Raw genomic sequence first — 13,773 nt, forward strand, 5'->3', positions numbered from 1 at the left:
CAAAGGATAGATGTCATGTTTAACTGATTAGACATATTTATACTCACTTTGCCGTATGATTCTTAAGTGAGGGGTTACTTCAGCAAAGCTTTCGTGGAGGTGAAGAAATAAAGGTTTTTCGTAGTTTACTAATGTATTTATTTATATGTTACGAAATCATTGAGAAGAAGTATTAATTAACAATATGCTGTGTTGCAATAGCCATGTGAAACTTGAATGAAAAAAACAGCAATAACAGACATTTGCAAGAAGATGGAAAATTATTCATCGTAAAATTCGTCAGAGGACTCATCTCCCGAAAAATCTACATCAAAATCAAGGTCGTCGGTTGTTGTCCTTGATTTTGATGTAGATTTTTCGGGAGATGAGTCCTCTGACGAATTTTACGATGAATAATTTTCCATCTTCTTGCAAATGTCTGTTATTGCTGTTTTTTTCATTAAAGACAAATATGCGAGCGCGGTATCGCGAAATCCTTTCGGCCTACTTTCGCATTTTCTTATCTAGGACGTAGCGACCTATAAAGAGGAAGAGGATTCGTCGACTTCTTCGGCGGTGCGATATCACGGTTAGATTTCTATACGGCTAGCTTTATCTAATCTATACGTCAGGTTCAATCCCTTCCTGATATCGGAAAACGATCTCTTGTTTGCGGCTCATCCGAGAGAGTCTTTTTGGCAGGTGTGGCCTGAAATCGATAAAAATATCATATTTCACGAGAAGCGATAATTCCGCGGTGTATTGCGTTTTTGTCGACCTATGCTCAGTCATTGCGCCAGCCACGATTACGCATTCTCGCGTAACAGCAATTGGAATATCTAATCATCGTTCTCCGTAATGACGGATAACTTCTAAATAATAAAGCGCGGATGAAATCATTCATCGAAACGTGTGTTAAAGTGCAGCTTTAACTGGCGGCCCGTAAGATAAAATTTATCTTTATCGTACATTTTTTATATTTCTGTTAAGATAATATTCTCTAAATATGGAAGATTATTTATAACAATTGTCACAAAATATATGTTTTCCTTTTTATTTATAACATTGAAGAATCTAAGATTATTGCTGATTGCAACTCTTGATCGTTAATGACGATTTACGTGACTTTCAGATATCTTTATCGCGTTGTGCTGTATGATATACTTTATAGCGTGGTATCGAGAGTATTTTTTCACTCTATGGTCTCTGGACCAAACTAAAGTGATAAGTTCGCGAATACACGCTCATAAATGGCTGCGATGTAACGTGTTAATGAGCGCTATGTGAAACAAGCCTTATATTCTCCATCGCAGCGACACGATATAATCAATGTACGTAAAAGGAAAATTTGCGTCGACGGCAGATGTACACGAGCGCGGCAATCTGACGCAAGTACGAAACTCCGTTGGATAATTCAATTATTTTCCAATCAGTGCCGAGTAATCTCGAGAATCGCAGATTACTCGTCTATCGAATGAGCCGATAAATTGTTGCTAACTTCTAAGATGCCGTTTCAGTGACGCGAATGTTCACGGGACGTGGGGTAATTATTCCACGTGTTGTTTTTATTGTTCTTTGATGACGTAAGTGATTAGGATTAAGGATATTCTATACCAACAGAATACCATCGATGGATTTTCGTGTTGCGTCACGACGTGCGAGAAATTACGAAACATTGCATTAATAACTTTTTGCAAGATGTGCGGAGTTCGCCTTCTAACTCTCATTTGTACAAAAAATAAATTATTACATGTGCTAACCATTTCATTGTAAAAATTTTTTCTATTTTGTAAAATGTCAGATAAATAACAGATTTAATAAATTAATAAAGGTAATTATATCCCGAAAAAAAGTTTTTAAAAAAAATCTGAAAAAGACATAAGTAATTTGAGAAAATCATCATCATCAATTATGTCAATTTTTTACATATGACTATTTAAAAATTAATAACTATTAGAAATATATAATTTGTTTTATATTTTATTCGGATATTAGATTATGGCAAATCGTTATCGTCTGTCTACTCCCATAGATGTGGCTTATCGTCCAAGCAGCGTTAGGCAGAGATAAAAATAAAAAGTACATTTGATGCGAACGTGTCGCTAAACCCCAAACAACTGCTAGATATTATATTCGATCAAAGATTCACTGTAGATTCAAGGCTGTTATAACGCCAGCTTGAGACCATTACATTTGGCACGATCATAGCTTGCAGCTGAATACTCACGTCATAATCTCATATCAATATTGAAGTATCGACCGGCAACTATAAATATTTAAATTGCGCCAATTTATCATCGTACAAGTGATGAAAGCAAACATGTACACGATCGTGTAACTTTGCAGACAGGTAACCCGAACAACACAAAAAACTTCGCCGAACGCAGCGCATCGTTACATCGCGATAGAATAAACAATCAATAAAAAAAACGAATTATCGCACTAAGCGATAAAACAACCAGTTAGATCTCACGTAGATAACCAGCGATAAATAAATAAAGAAAGAAAGAGTCAACCATAGGTTAGTATTTAATTAATAAAAATATTTTCGAGACGTGATACGCGTAGAAATCTTTTGCTAATTTTTTATAATTTTTCTTAAGAGAATAAGGTAATAGCAGTGATATCGTGAAGTCTTTACAGTATCGCAAATATATTAGAATACAAAAAATAACAATTTATATCTGAAAAGTCTTATCGCGAGTCTCATTTTCGCTCGGAAGTTTCCGGATTAACCGGTTCCTGTTTGCGATACTATCTAGATCTTTATCGTATTGAATACTAAAAAAAGATAAAGAAGCGACACGCGTGATGTAGAAAGAAATGTATTTTTTTTCTTAATTATGAGTTTGATGGGAAAAATCTTTGTTATCTTCCTGTTTTCCGCATATTATTAAGTTAATGATATACATTTAATTAAATTTAAGATATCCGAGAATTAAATTCAAAGGAAAAAAAGCATCATTTTTTTATCACTCACTGTAGTTAGTTACTATGTTTTGTTTATTTTAAAAGCATCTTGTCCTTTGTTTTAAAAACCTACTTTGCCAGTCTATAATAATGCTGTTATTGTTGTTTACAAAATTCATGTTATATGAATTATTTGTATAGAAATATATCAACGTTTTTTAAACATCGAATAAAATCTAATGGAACGAAAAATTTTCGTTGAAAAGTAACTAATTTAGTAATTAGTTTAACTTGGAGATACAATCGCAGATCGTGAGTGCTTAGATGAAATCTTAATGGAAATATCTTAAATAAACATAAACTGATTATTCATTGACATCCTAACAATATGCGAATAGTCACTCATTCTATCACCCGTTGTTTGAATTTGGCGAGTGTAAATGCATTATTTATGTTTTTCGTCCATTTCACGCTGAACATCCGCCAGATAAGTCATTTTTAACATCACGCTGATGCTAAGTGTTCTATGTAGGTATCGAATTTAAAACGTCTCGCTGATAAATCGAACGAGAAGCATAAATGCGATATCGCAAAGTATATTTTGAGATCCAATTATTTTTAGACTGGATGTGTGTGTTTCAGTGCTGTTCGAGCGCGATGAAATTAATTATGAATGTTTTCCTTCACTTAGTGTCTATTATTAATTTGAATATTTATTTGAATTCTTTCTATAGTCTTTCTATACTTGGTTCACCATTGACGTAATCTAATTTGAAGTGTGATGACAGCAAATTGACATTTCCGATTCCGATAATTCCAACATATTTGATAAGAAAAAGATAGATTCTAAATTTAACGTTAAATAAAAAATTACGTTATCTTATTGCTATTTAAAATTGAGGTCATTGATGAAAAAGGGCACATAGGCTTACTAAATTTCATAAATCGTCTAAATCGATTCAGGTATGTGTTATATATATATATATATATATAATTTAGACGATTTACGGAAAAAGGACACAAGCCTATGTGCTCTTTTTCCATCAATGGCCTCAATTGCGTCATTTTTATAGTTATTATATAACATTTAATAACACACCGATAATCATCGTTACAACACAATACAGAATGCTGTTACAGTTTGACACTGAATTACGCGATTGATGAGTCTCCTATTGAAGCGGATTCGGGATCGCCCGAATATTTTGACGTGCGTTTTGTTCGTCCATCACATCAATCGAGGATCGTGATCTCCGGCGCACGAGAAAATCCAATATTTTGTAATTGCACCCGCCGTGAGATACGCAGCCAATTATCTTTTTCTGCGGCAAGATAACGTTTGACACGCAGCACGCGTAATTGCGCGAGAATTAATGAGATTCTTACAGACAACGCCAGCGAGAAAAAATATCGAACGCTTATTTTGAAGAGCTGGCGCCAGAGAATACGTTAACATGCGTGTCTGCGCATATTAACACATATAATTAAAAGTGGTAGTCCTCGTTTGCGACGTCAGGTCATATCGATTCCGTAAACATGGCTCAGCGATAGAGCTGCAAATATTACACGCAGAAAAAAAAATGTGCGTATCATTTTATCGTGCATATAAGACGTTTGCAACATTTCGCTTTTGAGATAGGAGCGATTGAACGATATGGAAGTATATGTTATATATCGTTATTGCAAATATGCCGCGCGATATCGATAAAGATCGAACGATAAGTATAAAGTAACATACTAAAAAATCTCAAAACTTACATTCCTCTGGATCTCGGATACACAGAAATAATGATTACACATAGAAATAATAAATACACAGAAATAACGACATTTTCTACGTCTAAATTTCCAAAAGCTTCCGAAACAGGGTGTATCGCGATATCAGAGGTATAATTACCTAGAATATTTAACAGGCGCATATTTGATAGGCGCGTATTTGATGATCGGCGGATGACGACGGGATAATGTACGGTACATCGCGCGCGCGCGCGCGAGAGAGAGAATTTAGATATCGTGCGCGAGCATTGCGTAATGCGAAAATGTCAGGTCTTCAGATTAGCATAAGACAACAGTGGATGCAGCGCTGAAACGCCGCGGTCCAACGAGCGTGAGTCCGATGCGTGACAAGAAAGCCACGAAACTAAGCCTGACGAGAAGCTTCGTGAAATATCCACGTTAAACTTTCCTCTAGGTATTTGAAATTTATAAGTCAAGAAAATTAGCCAGACGAGCGACACGTTACATTGCAAAACTCAAACTCCTCGTCTGTCAACACTCACACCATCTCCGTGAAAAGAAAAGAAAAAGAGCGTATTTGATACTGTCTGCAATAAAAAAAAAACAAAGCTTCCTCTATGAGGAAGCAAAAGAATATTTTTCTAATCGCACCTGATTACCAAACACTTCATATGACGCGAGACGTACGACAATAAATTCCAATCACCAATAATAAATTTTAATCGAACGTCAGTTACCATATCTTGCGCTTAACCTCTCGTTTACGTACATACATTTCCGTTTTGCATTCGTGAATCAACAGGATATAAAATGCAAAAGGAAGAAAAAAATAATAAGAGATTAATTGCGCTTCGACGTTCGTCTGTCGATTAACTCTTACATAATAATTTATATGTATCGTTAGTCCAATGATATGCTGGTGCGTCAATACGTTCTCTTTTTTTTTTTACATCGACACTGCGAATTATACCTGACAGGTTCGGTATAATCGAGATTGGGTAGCGGTGAGATCTTTCATGCTGCCGAAATTTCCCCGTCATCGCGCAGTGGACGGTCTTGAAAAACCGTGACGAGTCATCGCGGACGTATCGCTCACTACGTTAACACCGTGAGATACATCATAGAAATGTGAGATGCTTGTTAAGTCTCGTTCCAGGTGGCTCGTTACCGCCAGTAGCTCTAATGTCAAGTATCGTATAAGTTAGTCTCGACGCGTGACACTCGCGTAATGCCGCGTGAAGGAGGGAAGAATTATGAAAGGATGAAGAAGAAAAAAGAAGTGGTTGAGAGAAAGAGAGAGATACGTCGATCGCGAACCGTTATACGATTCCGAGCTATTTTACCATATTGGTCTCTTGAACAGTTAGAAATTTAAAGAACAGTCTCTCCTTTTTAATATAGCAACATGATAAAAAAAAATATTTAATTATTCAGTTATTCAGTTTTAGAGTGAAACTCATTAATTTATTTTAAGAATACCAAAAATGTACTTTCGTTATCCGAGAAGAGAATATTTTTTCCTGTCAATTTTATTTATATTTCATTATATACGATGTGGTTGCAAGTTTAGCGCGGATTCTTCTCGTCAACAAATCGATAAAACTCAGTAGAATCAATTTAGCGATGCATGCCTCGTGCTGTATGAATAAGAAGTAATATATGTCAATCCATTCGTCGCCTGCTGGGAATAGCAACAAGTAGCTGCGTGCCATAAACTGAAAATACTGATGCGCGTGGAACTGCATAGACAATGCGTCGGCTTGACGCACATGTTTGTGCACGCAATTCCACGAATTGTTATTACATACAAAAATATGTTGTTTACTGTGTTGTATTATGCGCAGTGGTTTATGTAATTGCGCTTCTGTTGTCACGATAAGGTGTATGAAATGTTAAGTCCCGGCTTTACTTGTGCGAAAATACTTGGCTAGGAATTAGCGCGTATACAGGCGCAACTGTACACACGCAAACGAAAAGATTATGTTAATTCAGTGGCAGTGATTTACCGGCGTGTGGTGACGTTTGGATTTGCGGACGACTAAATACGACTCGGTGAGACGAAAATTCAAATGACGTCCGTCGAATCAAAGTTTTGCACATTGCGATAAATAACGCAAGGTAAAATCGTTCGATTATTTCGTTCGATGATTTAATTTTTGTCTTCGTCGCTTATTTAAGGATAGAAATATAATCCTCTTCTATATGTATATATAGAATCTGTTTTGTGGCAAAGTCCCGATACAAAGTTATAACTATCTAGTTTCGGATTTATGTTGATATTCAAATTAATGATATTTAAAAAGTTATAGATGATAATTGATTAATTCGAGAATCGACTTTTAGAATTAAAGGAGAACAATAGCCTTTTTTCTCGAACATGCTCATGTGACCGTGAAGTAATTTACTCAATGAAAAATTTTTGCAAGTAATCTGGAACTACATTTTTTATATACAATAGAATATTACAAGCATATGCTACGGGCGCGCTTTTATTATTTGATACCATGTATTTTTTAATAATTTGCAGTTAAAAATAGAATTTTAAATTTATTTATTTGCGTGCATGTGTAGATATAAAATTCAGAATTTAAAATTCTGAAGATATATTAATATTTTCTTCTATTAAAAAAAAAGGTATAAAAGTAATAAAATAATTTAAATAATATAAATAATTAATGAGTAATAATTCTTAACATTTATTAACACCTATTAATAAACTTACATACTACTAAGCCACTTAACATATTAACTGTCAAAACACACAATGAGCGAAATGTATTGAATACGTGAATTCACTTTCTCTTAACAGCTACCGTGTTTACTTAGGCCCGGTTTTTTATTCTCTGGTTAATTTGTAGTTTAGGCTTAACCTAAAGTTTAAAATAAAAATTGCGTTTTCCAGTTCATGATTGATTACTAAACTAATAACTTCGTGCGCTAACTTTTACTATCAAAAAATTCACTGGTTAACTTCTGGTTTTACGTTTACTAGAAGATCATGACCCATCTTATAACTCTTTTATGCTGAAGTAAATAGAATTTGAGCTTTGTGTGTATTATTAAGCAACATGGATTTCGATAATTGTGATGTAAACATTTATTTATAGCACTGATGAAGAATTTATAAGAAGATCTAAAATATTTCGGTGAATTAGATAATCTCGATTTCTTTTCTAAATTTCGACTATTAAAGCAGACAGTCGAAATGATTGTAGACCAAATAGACGATACTATTTCATATCCAACAAATGAGAACAATGAGAATGAGAATCGATTTGTTAACATTACAATTCTCTACAGCAAAAAGATATATCAATACCTTCGTTATCCATTACTTGCATTTTTACACTTTTTTCATGTTCTCGTAGTAACTTTCGTTAGTTTACGTTTAATAACAAATTCTCTGTAATTATTTATAGTATTCAATTTATATTCTTTTGTATAGTCTCGATTTCTGCTTGCACGGTTTCTGCTTTTTTAAAACTTTAAAACTAAAACTTTTTTATTTTCAACATTATTCTTGATTTAATATTTATCTATAGTAAACGTTGCATATATAGCTATATTACATAAACTATAGATAAGTTTAGTGAAAAACGCAATCTTTTTCTGAATTGTAATACCAACATTAGGAATTTTTTTTTAAGTAAAGATTTACTTTTGGTAACAAAACCTATATAACCGGACAAAACCGAACAGAAATAATAATCATAAAATTAGAAAATTAGATTAAATAAAAATTTAATCAAGAGACACGGTAGTGTCTCGCGCCAAGTACACGCGAAACGAGATCGCACCGTGACTCTTTTACGCGAACGCACGAGTTGCAAGTACCCGAGATTTTGAGATCTCAATAACCGCTCAACCGATCAAGTTCTAAGTAGACTCAATCGATAGCTTGGGTTTGAATTATAAGAAATTACTTATAATATTGTTATCTAGACAGTTTTAAAAACAGGGTTCACGAAAAGTTTATTTTATGAGCTTAGACTTTAATTACATTATTAAATTATTAATCAAAGTTGTATTTTTTCGTACTTGTTACTGCGTAATTGATTAGGTTTAGATCAGGCATAGTTACGAATTCATTACATGACATGTTAAAATTTATGTCAGTAAATATTTCAGCTTTGACCAATTCAACTTTCATTCTGTTTCTTGACTTTGTCTATATTTGTTCCATTAATGCCCGTTTTCACCAACGTCGTTTAAGTTTAACTTTAGTTTAACTCACTCTCTTCGTCTCTTTCTGAGGGAGACTGTTAGAAAGAGACAAACAATGAGTTAAAACTAAGGTTAAAGTTAAACGATGTTGGTGAAAACGGGCATAAGCTGAACACTCTTTCCGGGAAAGCATTACTTGTTGGTATTGAAAGTACAGCCTAAACTATTTTTAGTAAGTTATTTGTAAATATGATGAGCAACATCATTTTTAAATAATTTCAAACGGCCAATTTCGAGCTATTACCAGATGTTAGAAAAAATATTTAATACATTCAATAATAGTATACAGACTTGTTTACGTTTCGTGCCTTACTTGGCCTTCTTCAGAACAATAAAAAAAATTATAAAGAAAAACGCATTATAATATATCGCATTATTCTACGAACAAAACGAATCAATTCGATCCAACTCCACAATTTACATTAATCCGGTCTCACCCAAGTAATTGGACAATTAGTCATATTGAAGTCAGAAGTATAATGTCAATTATTCGTCAATCTACACGCAGAATCGGTCGTTTCCTTCGCTGCATGACACTTATGCGTCCATGAAACCCGTATAGATGTGAGATCCTTTGTCGCCAGACCATCTTAGTGGCAAATAAGCGGTCGATGAAACAAAGAACTAGGGTGAATTCCTTCCATCGTCTCACAAAGCGTGTGTTCGTCGCGAAGGATAACAGACGACTGACATCATTTTTAATATTCTATACTCTTCATATAACTGATCTCCATCAAATTGTAATTTGAAAACTTCTGTTGTCTTTATAATATCTTGTAATGAATCAAGTTTTGAGGGACAAAGATTTGAAAAATGGAACGGGCTGTCTTTGAAATTATACCATTTCTCAAGAAAAGAAATGCATGAAGATAAAAAAAGTTGGTAGCATTTTGTTCAAATAAATTTCTTCCATCCCTTGACAAATTTGAATATACTTAAATGTATTAAGTATAATAGGGTATACTTAAAAACTGCCTTAAGATGCCCGGTTTGATTTTTTAACCGAATACCGGACAAGACTCCTGAAAACCTGACAGTCTGGTTCAAAACCGGACACTTGACAACCCTAGGGCCTTAACAACAGAATCATTGAAAGTCACAGAATAGAACAGCAGGTTATTTTTGATCCATGAGAAGGCAATACATATATATTTAGGATTTTGGGAATATTGCCTTCTCATGGGTCAAAAATGACCTGCAGTTCTATTCTGTGACTTTCAACGGCTCTGTTGTTAAGAGTTCCATAAATACAGAATAGACCTACAGGTATCGATGGGACGAGGATTTATGAGATAAAATGCACTTGTTTTTGTAGCCCTGCTTTTGTAGCCTATTTTTTTACTTTTGTTTCTCGTGTTTGTCTTTGACAATAAATAAAGACGCGTCTACTGTCTATCATTAGTTAAAAAGCGTGTAATGTCTGTGTTCTTTTTCTTTCGTTTACTCGATGTTCTCTAATATCTGCGGAAATGGGGTCTAGATTTCGAATTTCCTATTCTTCCGATTCCAAAACGCGAATGTTCTATCAATTCTTCTTGCAGCTCGTTCTCAACAGGTCTTAGCCGTGGCATTAGATCAGCGATGACATCACAACAAGTAACATAACAATGACATAAGAGCCGCAACAATAAAGATGTTCATTTATCGTCAAGGTCTATTTGGTGGAAAATGTGAGTCGATGTGAGCGTTTCCTAACGACCGCGACGTGTCGTTAAAAATATTAAAGCATCGAAATTATAATCTCGGTCTTATAAAAAAAGCGAATAAGTAAAATAAAATAAGATGTAAAAATAAAATTACAACACCCTAAGAGAGAAAAAGAGAGAAAGATATAAAAATATATTATAATATCATGTAAAATTGATTTGATGTGTATCTCTTTTTGGTATATCTCTCGTAACATGCATCTCACGTCTCGGTTCTGTTGTGTCTCGGATGTTGTCTCGGATCAGGATGATGACCTCAACGATGAATTCTGAGAATAATGCTAGATAAGATCACATATTAAAGATATCGCGTATCAAGGTCTATTATTTCGATTTTAAAGCCATTGGCGGCAGAAAAAAATTGTTTGCGGAGCCTTATCGCATGGATGGACGATGACACGGAAGAACGCTGCAGGTATCAATATTACAATGATATTTTTAGTCGATCGTCACGATCGTTCGCGGTCGGATTAGCACGACTACTGGCGGAAGAGGTTTTAAAAGTAGTAAAAATATCCGATCGGAAAACATTTTTACATTGTTTTCATTTCAGCGCTGCATCTACGCGGATAACGCAGCAACGTAAGGTAATATACGCATAACGTCATATTAATTGCGACGACTATAATACTTCCGAGGAAAATGACGCAACGGAATTTTCATTGAATTTTCTCACTCTTTTCCGCAGCATTTATCGTTTCATGAAAGATAAAGCCTTTTCATCATCATGACTGAATAATTTTCTTATCGGCAGAAACACATCATATATACGATTCTCATTAATCATTACCTCTCGAACGCATTGCGTCGTATCGGTAAAACATACATATGCCAAATCTTATCGAAAAACTGTATGTATAATTTACGCAAGATTTTGTTGTTTATTTCCACCGGAGCAGAAAATACGCATCTGTTTTTGGGAGGCATGCCGGTAAACAATTTTTCATATAAAAACATATATAAATATATATAATCATATAATCCCAGGTAGCACATATTAGTTTCATATACGTTTTTTGAACGTACACATAGTTTCATAACCGTAAAGAACCATTAAGAAACGTTTGAACAAAAATGTTTTTGAAACCATAATTTAAGAAACGTTTTTTTTACGTTTTTACAGTTAACAAAAATACCTATTTGTTAAATTTTTCCTTTGAAAATTATAATTTGCTTTATCTATATATATAATAGCTTTAATAGCCTTTTTTGAAACATTTAAATTTATATTGCACAAAATAAATCATTTTATCCATGCACATATATCCACTTATTTACTTAAATTAATTTTGTCCTACCGGTCTTAATCTATTTGTCATCGGACAAATCTGAGCTTAGAAAACTTCCAACAGTTGCAAAATAAACGTTCTGCTGAACGTGGCCATTGAAAAAACATTTATACGTGTTTTCCGTTTTGAAGAATCCTTCCTGAACTGGTGCACATCAGTAATGCAATTAAGTTAGAGTGAGATAAGTATATTTTGTTTCACTTTAACTTATTGCACGAATGTGTGCACCAGTTCAGGAATTTCTTCGACAAAGAATAGACGTCATAGATGGTATATGCATAAAGCTTCTAGAACATTCTCACGCATGTCTCAAAGACGTCATAAACACATTCAAAAGACGTGAAAAGTAGGAATTTTAAATGTCTGTATCTAAAATGTCTTTATCATTAAAACAAAACGTTTCTATAATAGTTTTTAAACGTTATTTTATCGGAAAAGAAACGTTCCATCGAACGTTTTTCGAATGGATATTTTTACTCATGAGAAACATTTCTAGAAATCGGTTATAAAACGTTTCGGAAAAACGCTTATAAAACATTTCTGAAACGTGTATGTGCTACCTGGGATATTGTATAAAATATTATATAAAATATGTCCATATATTTCCTTTTTTTTCTCTTGTATAATCTCTGTTCGTATGTGTAAGAAAAATAATAAGAAATAGAATTAGAAAATAATTAGAAGGATAATTTTTGCATTGTTTTTTTATTGTTTTTGCATTGTTCATTTATTTGCCTATATATAATCATATATATAATCATATATAAATGTAATAATTGTATATATAACAAAGGTTCGGCCCCAGTGAAACGCATACTCCCTCGTCTTCGCCAACCGAAGGTTGGCAGCAGTCGGGAGAAAAATATGATTATATATGATTATATATAAGCAAATTTTTGACATTTGCTCAGACTTTATTTTTTTGTAAAAAAAAACAGTGCAAAAATTATCCTTTTAATTATTTTCTAATTCTTTTTCTTATTATTTTTCTTGTACATACGAACAGAGATTATGTAGTGTTTACTATTTTTTTGTACTGGAGCAGCATAATACACGAAATTTTCGTTGAAGTTATTATAATTACCACATTAGTTTCTGAATATCTTTCCACTATTTCTGCACGGAATGCCACAAGAGAGAGAAAAAATTTTAAATATTTATAATTCCGGTAACTTTATAGAATTCTAAATATCTGTTGTCTCTCCGTGCCATTTCATGTGTGAATTGCGTAAAGATACAGCCGTGAGCTGAAAAGGCGCCACGTAAATTATTTCCGACGAATTTTTTCAATCGTACGGCGATACTGTAAAGAAATATGACGATATCTGCCGCCGTGCGATTCGAAGAGCAGGCGTATGTGTGAATGGAGGAGAGAAGGCTTATAGAAACGTCGGTAAGCTCGGAGAAAGAGGATTTCAGATGACGCTCGCACGTCCGACGACGCCTTAAAGATCGAATCGCGTCTCCGCGTTTCGTCAAAAATCCGACGCGCAGTTCGGCGAGATCAACAAGCGCGGAAGTATAAGCATAATAGCAATCGTATTGTGTGCAATGACGAGAGGACTTCGAGCCGTTTCACTGATTGACTATTAAGTGACCTTAACACTTTGAGATCGACAGTGTCAATATTTTCACAGCATGACTGTGAGAGAAACTGTGCGACTTTTTATAATACAGTCGGACATAGTCTTTTTTCATCATTTGACGATCAACTCGCCAACTATCAACGAGAGACCTGTTAAGTGAACATCTCTACGCCATTGGTATATCTGAAGTTACGTGACCTTCAACAGACCGCTCCTTCCTTTGCACATTTTACATCTCAAAAAAAAAAGAAAAAAACCGCTATGCGCTTCAAGAATCTAGATATACGAAAGATATATCAATCAAATTGATGATTGTGGAAACTGATTAAGTCGAGGATACAC

Source organism: Temnothorax nylanderi, unplaced genomic scaffold (genome assembly GCF_030848795.1).
Source record: "Temnothorax nylanderi isolate EJ_2023f unplaced genomic scaffold, tnyl_v1.0 TNYL_tig0065_pilon, whole genome shotgun sequence".
Classification (NCBI taxonomy): Eukaryota; Metazoa; Arthropoda; class Insecta; order Hymenoptera; family Formicidae; genus Temnothorax; species Temnothorax nylanderi.